General features: G+C 37.8%; 1 long non-coding RNA gene across 2 annotated transcripts in view; it reads right to left on the bottom strand.

The window, feature by feature from the left end:
• Nucleotides 1–527, bottom strand: part of LOC115277226 — a 12966-nt gene extending 12439 nt beyond the window's left edge. For both annotated transcript variants that reach the window (XR_003902336.1, XR_003902324.1), the window contains exon 1: nt 339–527. This is a non-coding gene — a long non-coding RNA (uncharacterized LOC115277226). The remainder of the gene's footprint in view (nt 1–338) is intronic.
• Between the last annotated feature and the right edge of the window lie 11215 nt (nt 528–11742).

The raw sequence follows: 11742 nt of genomic DNA, 5'->3' as shown, positions 1-11742 counted from the left end.
CCCCCCCCCCCCCCCCCCCCCAGCCAGGGCAACAGGGCTTCCCATTTCTGTCTCTGAATCTGACTCCTGTAAGTACCTCATATAAATGGAATCAAACAGTATAGTGCCTTTCTGTGACTGGCTTATTTTACTTAGTGTAACATTCATCCATGTTACAGAATATGTGAGAATTTCCTTCCTTTTTAAGGCTCCTTCTTTGCTTCCTTTAGACTCATCTCTCTCCCAATCTACATCCAATTATTATGGAATTCTCTGAATAAACCTTCAAAATCAATGCAGCGCCCACTTCTCACTACTGCCACTGCGACCACCTGGTCCCAGCCGCCATCATTTCTCACCTGGATTTCTGCAGCCGTTCCGTCCCTTCTTCCCTTGCTCCCGATGGTCTCTTTTCAACCCAGCACCCACAACAGTCTTGTAAAAATCAGGTCACTTCCTTGTTCAACTGTCAGCACTATCTTCTCATTTTGTTTTGAAAAGAAACCAAAATCCAACGCCCGAGAAGCCTGCTCGCTCACCATTGCCAACTTTGCTCTCCCTCCAGCTCTCCTTGTCCCGCCCACCCTCTACCCACATCACACTCACTTCCTTGTTCGTGGGACCGGCAGGCATGTTCTAACAGCAACATCCTGCACTGCCATTTCCTCTGCTTAAGCATTTAAAGGAAATCACCTTCTTGAAAGTACAGCCCACCTTACCACCCAAAACCCCATACTCCCTCCACCATGTCTTGTTTCCTCTGACAATTATCAGCATTTAAATTGCTATCTAATCTCCTTATTTATTGTTTTTATTGTTTATTGTCTGTATCCCCTTGCTATGTATGTACCTTTACCTGTTCTGTTCATCAGTGTATCCCCAACATTGAGAGCTACACCTTGCACAGAGTGGGCATTTAATAAACAAAAGACTGTATTTACTGGGGTGATCACCTCTTCACACTGACAGCAGGTTGGGGAGGTGCTCTCATCGTTCGTACAAGGCTGTGATAGTAGGTGAGAGAAGAGGGAAGCAAGGAAGTGCTTCTCATCCCCTTCCCACCCACGTTTTCACACCCATCAGTGCTTGCTTGCTTTTCAGAGTCCACTGAAAAGGGGTGTGGTGCAAGCAAGGGGTTGGAGTCTAACACCCTCCAAATCCCAGCTCCATTGTCCAGTGACTGAATGACTTGGTGGAAGTTAGACTTTTTATACCGAAGTTTCTTCTATGAACTGGGGATACTATGAGTTGGGTATGCCTCATAGGTTATGAGAATTAAATGAGACAATACATGCAAAATACTGAACATTTGATAACATATCTGTAGGTACGTATAATTATAAAACACTTAAAGACAGTGCATTTAACATGTTATGTATTCCTCTATAATCTCACTTATGATTTTAATTTGCTTATTAAAATTCTATTTTTATGGGTAGTAAAAAGTATAGATAAACCATCCATGATCAGATCTGAATTAGCAAAAACTATGAAATACTAATATGTGAATTCTTTTACCATTTGTGAATTATCAGAAGTTAAGTCCATATTCAAGTGAAAGTAAAAAACATAATGTATGATCAAATATCACAAAATTTTTATTGTCTATTTAGCTTTTCTATAGTGCTGATTATTAAGATATGACTCACTATACCTCCAGTTCAATGGTATTTTCTCAAAAAATATATAACAAATAGATAATGAGCTTTTTAGGTTCACCTTTAAAGCATTTTATTTGACATTTCTGTTTTTAACAAAGCTTTTTTTGTTTTTAGGTAGGCCATCTGGATTATACCAGTTCAACTATTTAAAGTTGGTATTTCCAATTAGCTTCAATTTGTCAGATACACATCTACATTAAGTACTTGTACTAGATATTAATCACCTTTGGAATCAAATGCTTGCATAATTGATTAGTAACTCTTGATATTGCAGTAATTTCTTCAAGAACATCCTTTCATTAAATGTGGAGGTTTAAACCAATTGTAATATTTTTTTTCTTATACTAATGTGGCTTTCAGTTTTTGAACCCATTACCCTAATGTTCAGTGCTATTTCCCATCTTGAAAACTCATTTTATGTGTGGGTATTTGAAATGATCTGAGATATTACCAAGAAAATGACCAATAAGCCATAAAGCCACTCAACTCATTACTGGTACAATTTATTTATTGCTGGGAAAGCTCTACTTAGGTTAGTTTGGAGGAGTGTATAAGTGTAACAGTTCCCTGAGTGCAAGGACTGATTGTTTTATCCATAATTTATTTAGAGTTTCTGCACTAGCTATTAAATAAATGTAAAATTAAGGCCATTGTGCCTAAAAATGTAATACAGAAATATGAATTTTCAATGGAATCAGAAAAGAAACCTGAGAAATGTGCACAGATCAAACTCTTTATTTCATTCTCCCTACTTGCATAAGAAAGCTATCCATGTCCAAGTAAGACATTTCAATCTAAAACTTCACCAGCATGCAAAACAGCATACAAAAATGCCCAAGAAAAGCTTTCTGCAAACAGCCTTCCCCAAACTGGATACATTAAATCTTTCTACAAAGACTGAATGAATTAAAACCAAATCAAGGACTTAAATTATATCTAACCACAGTGATTTCAATCTGAATATGAATTTTTCATCATTTTCTAATGACTGTAGGGGATTTTGCATCAGTTATAGGAGATCTTGGTCAAACTTTTCAACACAAAACATTTTTTTGAGAGATAGAGAGGGAGAGAAAACGTGAGTGGGAGAGGAGCAGAGAGAGTGAGAGGGAGATTCTCAGGCAGATTCCACACCATCAACACAGGCACCGTGAGATGACCTGAACCAAAGTTGGATGCATAACCAACTGAGCCACCTAGTCAAACCCCATAAAACCTTTCTTTTAAATTTGTTAAATAAAAGGAAGAGAGGCAGATGGCAGGGTGGCGTTCTGTGACCTTCTATTGGCTAGAAAGGAAGGCCCCATCTCATAATCTTTAGAAAGCTTCAGATAATCACTGAAAAAGATTTCAGGTACACTTCAGAGTATATTTACTTTTCATTTCTGCCAATAAGTGGCATGATGGTACAGCCTATTTTTCTTTGGTTTTCAGAGGGATTAAAAGCTCTCGAATGTTTCAAAAACTTGTAAGAAGACGGTGCTTTCAAACAGCTGGCAAGTATATAAGACTGTAGTCAAGCTTAGTTAGTTGTCTTTTATAAACACTTTAACAATCTTTAGATCAAAGGAGCAACCCACAGAAAACGTTTTTAGTTTTTAAAATAGAGTATGTGTTCATATATGGATTTTCTTTATTTTTGAGTTCATAACTACCCTTTGTGGTAAATAGGGAAACCAAAAGATAAATATGAGTTGTTTCTTTCCTAGAAAGGAAGTGATGAGGATGGGGTCCGTTTCTAGAAATGAATGAGGTGAAGCAGAAAAGGCAAGCCTTTGAGATCTGTAAGCTATAAGCTATGATAGTTATCATTGTTCTCAGTGAACCCATGGGACCCATGCAAATAGAATATTGCTCGATTTTATGGGAGAAAAGGTGTTACAGGATGAGGAAAACTCAACTTATGATCCCCATAACAATGGATATGAAGGAGCTGTGTCTGTCAGTGCTACATAGGAAATAGTGCATCCAAATGTCTCCCAATATGAGAGTAGATTTTCAGCCTTTGTCCCAATCAGTAAGTCATTCTTCCTGAGGACACTGGAGGAATGTAATCCTTTCCCTCCCTGTAGTGCAGATAGAATAATACAGGAGAAAAGACATAAGAAATAGAACGATCAGTTCACAGTGGAGAGAAATACAACACCATGGTAGAAGCCAAGAGTAAAAGCATTTCCCAGCATAGGTTGTGGGTTTGCTTGGAAGAAGGGGCACAATATAAAGGTTAATAACAATGACTTTGAGATCAGTCAGATTTGCATTCACATTCCAACTTGTGGATTTAGGCAGGAACCCCAAGCCTCCATTTCCTTTGTTATAAACGGGAAATAAAAAGGCAGCAAATGAACTCACATAGTTGCTGTGAGAGTTAAGTTGGATAATGCAAGTAGAATGCTTAATTAAATGCCTAATTAAAAGCTAGGTGCACAAGGGCTCTAGAGTTCGGAGCTGTTCTTATTTGCCTCAGGAAATCACTGGTAAGGGCTGTAGTTAAAAGTAATTTTTATCAAGTACATCTGCAGTATCTGAAAGCAAAAGCTTTGACATTAGGAAACTGAAACATGGACCACTAAGAGAAAAGACATGTGTGGCAAACAAAAGTGTCAACAGATTTAGGAGGAGAAGCAGCATGGATTGAACTAGAGATAGGATTAAAGGTTTTCACAGTTCCCCTAAAAGTAAATAAAATATTTGTTCTTTGTTGTCTAGATTTACAACAAGATTATCGGCAGAGTGTCCTACAGATGGTTCTTATTCTGAAGTATATGTTTATGTATTTTCAGTCCTTACTGTTCATCTGTCTTGAATTAATAAACTTCTCCAGGTTGAGAAGATCCATTCTGGTTAGTTTTGATGTACTTTCTGCTGTCTATATTTTGGTGCCCAGAAAGAGGAAGAGTTAAAAAGTAATTTTGCCTTAACAAGCTCTATTCTATCTGTGTTAGTATTATATATACACAGTTGAATGTATTGATCCTTAAATGCGCTGTTCTTAAATATGGCTAAAAATGTCTTTTCAACCTCCCATGACCTTCATGGGTGTCCAAGGAAACAAAAGAAAAAAAAATCTCTCTGTTCAGCTCTCATCATCCTTCTGACCAAACGAATTGCAGAAAGAAGCATTGGATTTGTTTCTCTCTGATTGCTTACTTTTTGGCTCTGGAGCCCTTTTTAAGGGATGCAATGTTCTTGGATCGGACAGATCTGGTTGGGAAAGCAGAAGCCACTCAAGATCTAGTTAGTGGAAACAAAATTAATATCAAGAATTTGACTTAGATAACTATTGGAAGAGAAACAGAAGCAAAGATCTGAAAAGGCTCTTTCAGGAAATCTCTAAGTATGAGATTTCATGGAAGCCCCCCAAAATGGGTCTAGTTGCCAGTAGAGATAAAATAGGAGCTCAAAATACAAGTCAGCCAGACTTCATCTATTTTCCTCTCCAGATCTTGTCTTCATCTCCCCTTCCCTGAGTTCTTCCCCAGGTCGCTGACTTGAATGGACTGTACTGGTGGTCCCTCTTATCCTCCGGTTTCCAGTGAGGTTTGGCCATGAAGAATACCGAAAGATCAAGGGTGGGGAGACAAGTGACATTAGAGGAATTATTCTCCTGCCTCCTTTCTTTCAAGGTTATTTCAGGACTTATGGCTAAAGGTCCTTTCTCCCAACACACTCCTATCAGGTTTTGGTAACTCTTCCCTTTTCTCATCCTTTCAGGCTGAGGGATGATAAGAGCTCTTTGCCCCAAGATCCTGCACTATCCCTTATACTTCCATTATATCTTGCAACATCTTTGTAACTACCCTTTTAATAAATAAACACTCCTTGAGTTATTCTACCCCAAGCATGCCAACTGTTTCCTGGTGGGAACCTGGTTGATATGATATTTTATACTATAAGTGGTCCCGAGAAATGCTCTAAAGATGGGTGTCAGGAATTGGGTGATTTACATTTGAAGGAGTCCAAGGATATTCCTTGCCAGGATAAAAGGGCCATGAGTAATCCATGGTGTGTGGTAGAATCTCCCTTTCTCACATCGTTATTTCCCTCTTTGGGCTTCAAAAAGCATAAATGGAAACTAGGAGCCATAAGCATATAAATAAGAACACAGGACTGGAGACTCCATGGTAGCTTGGAATGCTTTCCTCCTCTCCTGAGTTTGCATATCTGGATGTGCAGAGATGTAGCCCCAGATTAAATGCCCAGTCTCCCCAGATCTCCTACCCTAAAACAGGGACACTGGTGGAAAGAAGTGGCACCAAGAGATTTGGGTTGAAGACACTTGGGAAAATGTGGGCTGAGACTGAGATCTTTAATCTCCAACTTCCCCTGAAATTCCCAGGCTTGCTGGAGCAAGGACCTTCTCTCTCCTTCAGCCCTCCTCTGAATTAAAGTTATCATATCATAGGTAGTTGCTTCAGGAGCTAATCCTGATTTTCCCCCAGGCCCTTGCTAACTACTTCTCACTACCTTTGATCTGCCTTAATAATTAAATACCAACAAAACCCTAAAAAGTAAAAATGATCAACAATAGTTAAGTAAAATATTCTGAAATAGTTGATAAAATAAAATAAAGAAAGATTAAAAAAAAACATTTAAGATGCCTTTTATGACTACACTGTCTTTGGGTTTTCCAAAATGGTCATTAGGTAACACAACGCTTCCTCCTTCACCCTGTAAAAGAAAGGGCCTTAAGAATAATTATGTTTGCCTTAAAAAAATTCTACAAATTTTAATTAATTCAAAACTCTTTTGAAAGCTTTTGTCTACCATACTTAATATATATTTAAAAACTGAAAATTCAAAGAAAGCTTGTCTTTTTAGTAAATATGTGGATGTAAATGATATTTTAATGATTGAATATTTTTCAAATTAAAAAATAAAACATATTCCTATTTTAGCTCAAAGATTACATTACAGTCACCAAAGCAATTTGTTTCCAGGATTCCCATTTTAAAAACTTTTTTTTCCTTCTCTCTCCCTCTCTCTGTTTTGTTGTAGTTGTTGTTCATTTAAAGTAAGAATAAGTATTAGAGGTATGAGTCAATAACATGTAAAGCATCAGAGGCCTATTACTTATTTCAGTCTTTTCATTCAATAACCAAAACATGTCCCCTTGACTAAGGGTGATACAGGAAGAAAGAACTTAAGAAAACCTCAGCTGATTTAGCTTTAAAAGTCCAAGTAAACTTAATGGTTTTCCATAGTATACAAATACTTCTATCGACAAAATGCTGAGTACTCTTTGGCCAGTTGTCAAACTATGAAATAGTGTTGCTTCCTGCATTCACACGCAACTGTTTATCACTGCAATGCTCCAAAGCTAGATGCTTCCTTCCTTTGCTGGAAGAAGAATCCCATGATTACTTAACTTATGTCAGGGAACATTCTATACCTTGTGCAGACTTCCTAGACTGAGACTCTTTTGGACAATTCTGATTTACTTGTGTTTATGAATGTTTGATTCTTAAAAAGAAAAAAAATTTCCAAGTAGGTTATTGTATCAGGCATTAGTTTTCCTTAAAATTTAATTTTCTCACAGAGTCACATCAATTTTGATGACTAAATTAGTTGCTGTTGCTCAGACCTGCCTTCTGGAAAAAAATAAACCCAAAAGGTAGAAGACTATTTATATTGATAGGAGATATAAGATTTTGTGTTCGTCCATGACTTTGAAATGCTTGGGTGCCTGAGATTTGGGACTACTACAGAAGCCCCCAGAATACAAATGACAAATTAAAGACATCGGAGCTTCTTTCCTATTATTGAAGGAGATTGTCATGCTAAAGGAATGCATCAAAAAAGCTTCATGATGTTACTTATAATAGCAAAATAAATACAAAATAAACTAAAATTTTTTTATTAAAAATTTAGCAAAAATTAAATAGCCTAGATTTTACTCTTTAAGAAGCTGATATGACTTATACAGGAGACTCAAAAGATACCTCTGGCTTATCACCAATAGGTAAAACTGTATTTCAAAAATGCCTAACCAAGCAGCCTTTGCATGATCTGAAACCTGGAGATTTGCACTTTTGAAAAGGGAACCAGAAAAAAAAACTGCCCTCAAGCCTCAACAGAAAAAACCTTACAAGGTACTGTTAACAATTGATACTGCAGTAACATTCCAAGGTGTTGATCCTTGGGTTCATGTTTCTCAAACTGAAACATATACAGCAATTCCTCCGGACCACTGGACTTCCATTTCAGCAGGAGACCCTAAATTGATGATTTTTAGGAATTCTGAAGCCGCTGACTATATAAAGTGGACAACCTCTGCCCAAAATGACAACCCGCTGACTACACAAGTTGGCAGCTTCAGCTCAAAACAATGGAATTAGATTAACTTTCTGAATTTTCAGCACTTCTTCCCTTTATCACCAATCTTCCTTACTGTTGCTTTTTGTCATTCTCTATTTGCTAACTTAAAGTCCTCAGTAGGACCATCATCTGGGTCCTGTTACTTCGGATCCTTCTTTTCTGCCAGTTAAGAACAACCGGGGGTCTCAGGTGGTATCTTTGTCTCACACTGTACCTACTGCTCTGATTTAACGGATTGCTGACAAACTTTAATAGCCATGCTTTTAAATTTAAAAAAATTATTTAACATTTATTTATTATTGAGAAACAGAGAGAGACAGAGCATGGGCAAGACACAGAATCTGAAGCAGGGGAGACACAGAATCTGAAGCAGGTTCCAAGCTCTGAGCTGTCAGCACAGAGTCCGACACTGGGCTCAAACCCACAAACTGCAAGATCATGACCTGAGCTGAGGTTGGATGCTTAACCAACTGAGCCCCCCAGGCGCCCCAAAATGCCATGCTTCTAAACGCTTCAGGAGTAGATTCACCTTCATAGGTACCTCTTGGCACTTATGTTTACTTCATACATCACAAACTGCAGTCTAATAAAAATTAGACTTTGACTTCATGTCAACAAATGTTTCTGCTAAAGTTATTACCATCCCATCCATAAAATCTTACTCATCAGGAATGAAATCTATTTTAGGGCCATCTTTGTAACAGTACTTAATTTGTTCTCTTGAGAGATGCCACAACCTTTTTCAGAAACTTTTTGTACTCCAGGAATTTGTCCTTCTTGAGGGACAGAAACCGATTTATTTCTTACATTAGATTATATTATTAATCTCAATTATTAATCTCAATAACCCACTAGGTTACCACTTCTTATGTGGACATCAAGCTTACTCCCTCTCATCTATCACACCCCAACTTATCCTGTGTTTTCAGGATAATTGTTCGAGACATTCATATGTCTATAATTGGCAACCTCCAGTGGATTATGTTTCCCTGAGAGAAATACTCAGAAACCTCTCCAAAGAGGCAAACACAGGCCACTTAGACAAACTAGAAGAAATAATTGACTCTTTATGCATACTGCAGGATAATACAATTGGAAAAAGTATTCTCATGCTGGAAAACAGAATAAATGATACAAATTCTGTCTATAAGCCCCCCAAATCATTTTAAATCTAACTTTATTATTCAGAGTTATCATAGCTAATCACATAGGTCTTGATCTGTATTTAGCTAGTCAAAGGGGGAAAAATTATACCATAGCAAACACTTCTTTTTGTTCCTATGATGTTACAAGTCAAGTAGAGTAGTGCATTACTAGTCCAAAAGAAAAACAAAAGCCACCTGGTTCTCTAAAACAGACTCAGATGGATTCTGGGAAATATGTTTTTGCCTGGGTTTTATAATCTTGGCCCTGATTTTGACAATTTGTTTTTTTTTATAAACAGAAATATGTATTTAGCTATTTTTAGGGGGAAAAAAAAGTTAACCATACTATAACTGAAGCTGATGGAATAAGCCATACCAAATCCAATTGTTTTGAGAAACAAGAATATATCATGAAGACATTTTAGTTTGATGTGGTAAGGATAGAAGCTAGATTGTAATGGTTTGAAGAGTCATTGGGGAGTTAGGAAGTGGAAAGCAAAGTCTAGACTGCTTTTTCAAAAATGTGATTTTGAAGGAATGTGAGAGAGAGAAATCTAGAGATGCGAGTTGTGGAGATGGGAATGTCATCCAGTGCCCAGTCGTGGGGTTAGCCACCAATAGGAGAGAACAGCATTTGGTAACGCATGAGGAAGTGGTCTAAAGGATGGGTGATGGTGTAGGCAGGTTGTGGGCAAGATAAATGGAACAAGAAGCAGGTACTGCATCACTGTTTTGTCTGTGGATTAGGTATTGAGGTTATCTGCTGAGACTGAAGGTAAAAGGAAAAGGATAAAAGATGTAAAGAGTAAATGGAGAAAAAAAGATGTTGAGGAATGGAAGAGGTAAGTGAGGGCACACAGAAGATTTTTCTGAGGAACCTCAAGTCTTCTACTGGAAATTGAATTTGTAAGGGAATCAATGTGCAGGATTGTATAACTGTCTCTAGTAGGACTCAGAAGTAGCTATTGTTTAGGAAAAGAGAAAGTGAGTTGGTGGATTGATGCAGCTGAGATTATGTTTTATATACATGTGGTGAAATGACAAGGGACAGGGCAAGTCATCAATTAGACAAGAATGCATTTACAGAGATGGGCCATAGGATCTGAGGTATCAAAGACATGGACAGCCTGATGATTCATTTAAGAAACTGTGCTATCTCTGTGAGTCTTTCAGCAGAAATTTCCAGCAAGCAAAACAATGAAGATGTAAAGTGAAGCAGAGTAGAAATGTCCAGTAAACACTGAGAAACTTGAATTTTGAATCCACTATAAAAGTCAGCAGTGCAAACATAGACAGGAAGGAAGAGGGTGAAGGAAAACAGATTTGATGGAAGAGTGACATTTCAGTTAAGAGAAAGCAGTATTCAGTTACATGGCAAATTTTGATTTATGAAATGTAAACATTGCAACTAATTTTTAAAAAGTGAAGAGCTCTGGAAATATGTTGTTTTGCTAATATTTTAAGTATCTTGCCCACACATTATGATTTTTAGAAAGTTACATCATTCCCATAACTTCAGTTTCCTTGTTTGTAAAGCAGTGCCAATAATGCCTACCTTGAAAGATTTAGGAAGAGGATTAAATAATATGGAAGGAAAGTGTATATCATAAGGAAAAGCATAAAAGCAATGTAAATTTGCCCTATATTTCCCATAATTAATACTCACATCATGTTGCTTAAGTATTTCAAAAGCAGTTGGTCCAAAATTAGAATATATCCAATATTGTCTTTTCAATTTATTGCTATCAACAGAAACATAAACTTAAGAAGAGGATGGTTGAAGCGGGGAGTTATGTAACTTAAAATGTAAGTGCCAACAGCAAAAATAATTCCGTTAAACATGATACTTGAGCTTTGCCTGGAACACCAGGGAGTGAACCACCCCCTGGTCTCCACAACTTTCTCAGAGCTCCTTTACGCCAGGAGAAGTTGGGCGACTGCGCGTGGGTGTTGAAATCAGAGCTTTGGAGGGCTTCACTGTAACTCTCATGTTGCCCACGGCTAAGATCCAAGGTGTACATCGAGACTAGATCTCGCTCTGCCACACTTCTCCTGGATGGCTGACATCGTCCAGAAATAAACTCAAATCCCAAACATGCTCTCAGTCTATATTTCCTACTGGTTCAGGGGACAACACCACACATTTAGAGACCCCCCCAAGCAGAAAATATCTCAATTTAATTTTTGAATATTTTTTCTCCCTCACCAAATACCCAATTACCTAAGATCTTCCAAATCTCTGTCAGTCTGATTCCCCACTTTTCATCCCTACCACGGATCTCAGAATCTCTCACACAGACCATTGCATACCTTTGCTACTCCGAGAGTCTCAACTTCAACCCAGATCTGTGGCTATGTCTCCCCTGTCACCCATAAAACTTAAATGTAGGATCCTTATAAAGTTCTTGGTACATGATGAGCACTCGGTAAGCATTTGTTGAACTAAACAGAATTGAGGGAAAGTGGATAGTCATTATCGGAGGCGATTCTGAGGGTTACCATTGCAGATGAAAACTCAGCTTGATAGGGTGCCCCCAGACCACATTTTCTTCTCCTCCCCTCCCCTTTTTAAACATTTATTTATTTTTGAGAGACAGCGAGAGACAGAGCATGAGCAGGGGAGGGGCAGAGAGAGACAG

The sequence above is a fragment of the Suricata suricatta genome, chromosome 1, assembly GCF_006229205.1.
Source record: "Suricata suricatta isolate VVHF042 chromosome 1, meerkat_22Aug2017_6uvM2_HiC, whole genome shotgun sequence".
NCBI classification, from domain to species: domain Eukaryota; kingdom Metazoa; phylum Chordata; class Mammalia; order Carnivora; family Herpestidae; genus Suricata; species Suricata suricatta.
Note: the sequence above shows the minus strand (reverse complement) of the source record. Positions and strands in the feature narration are given on the sequence as shown.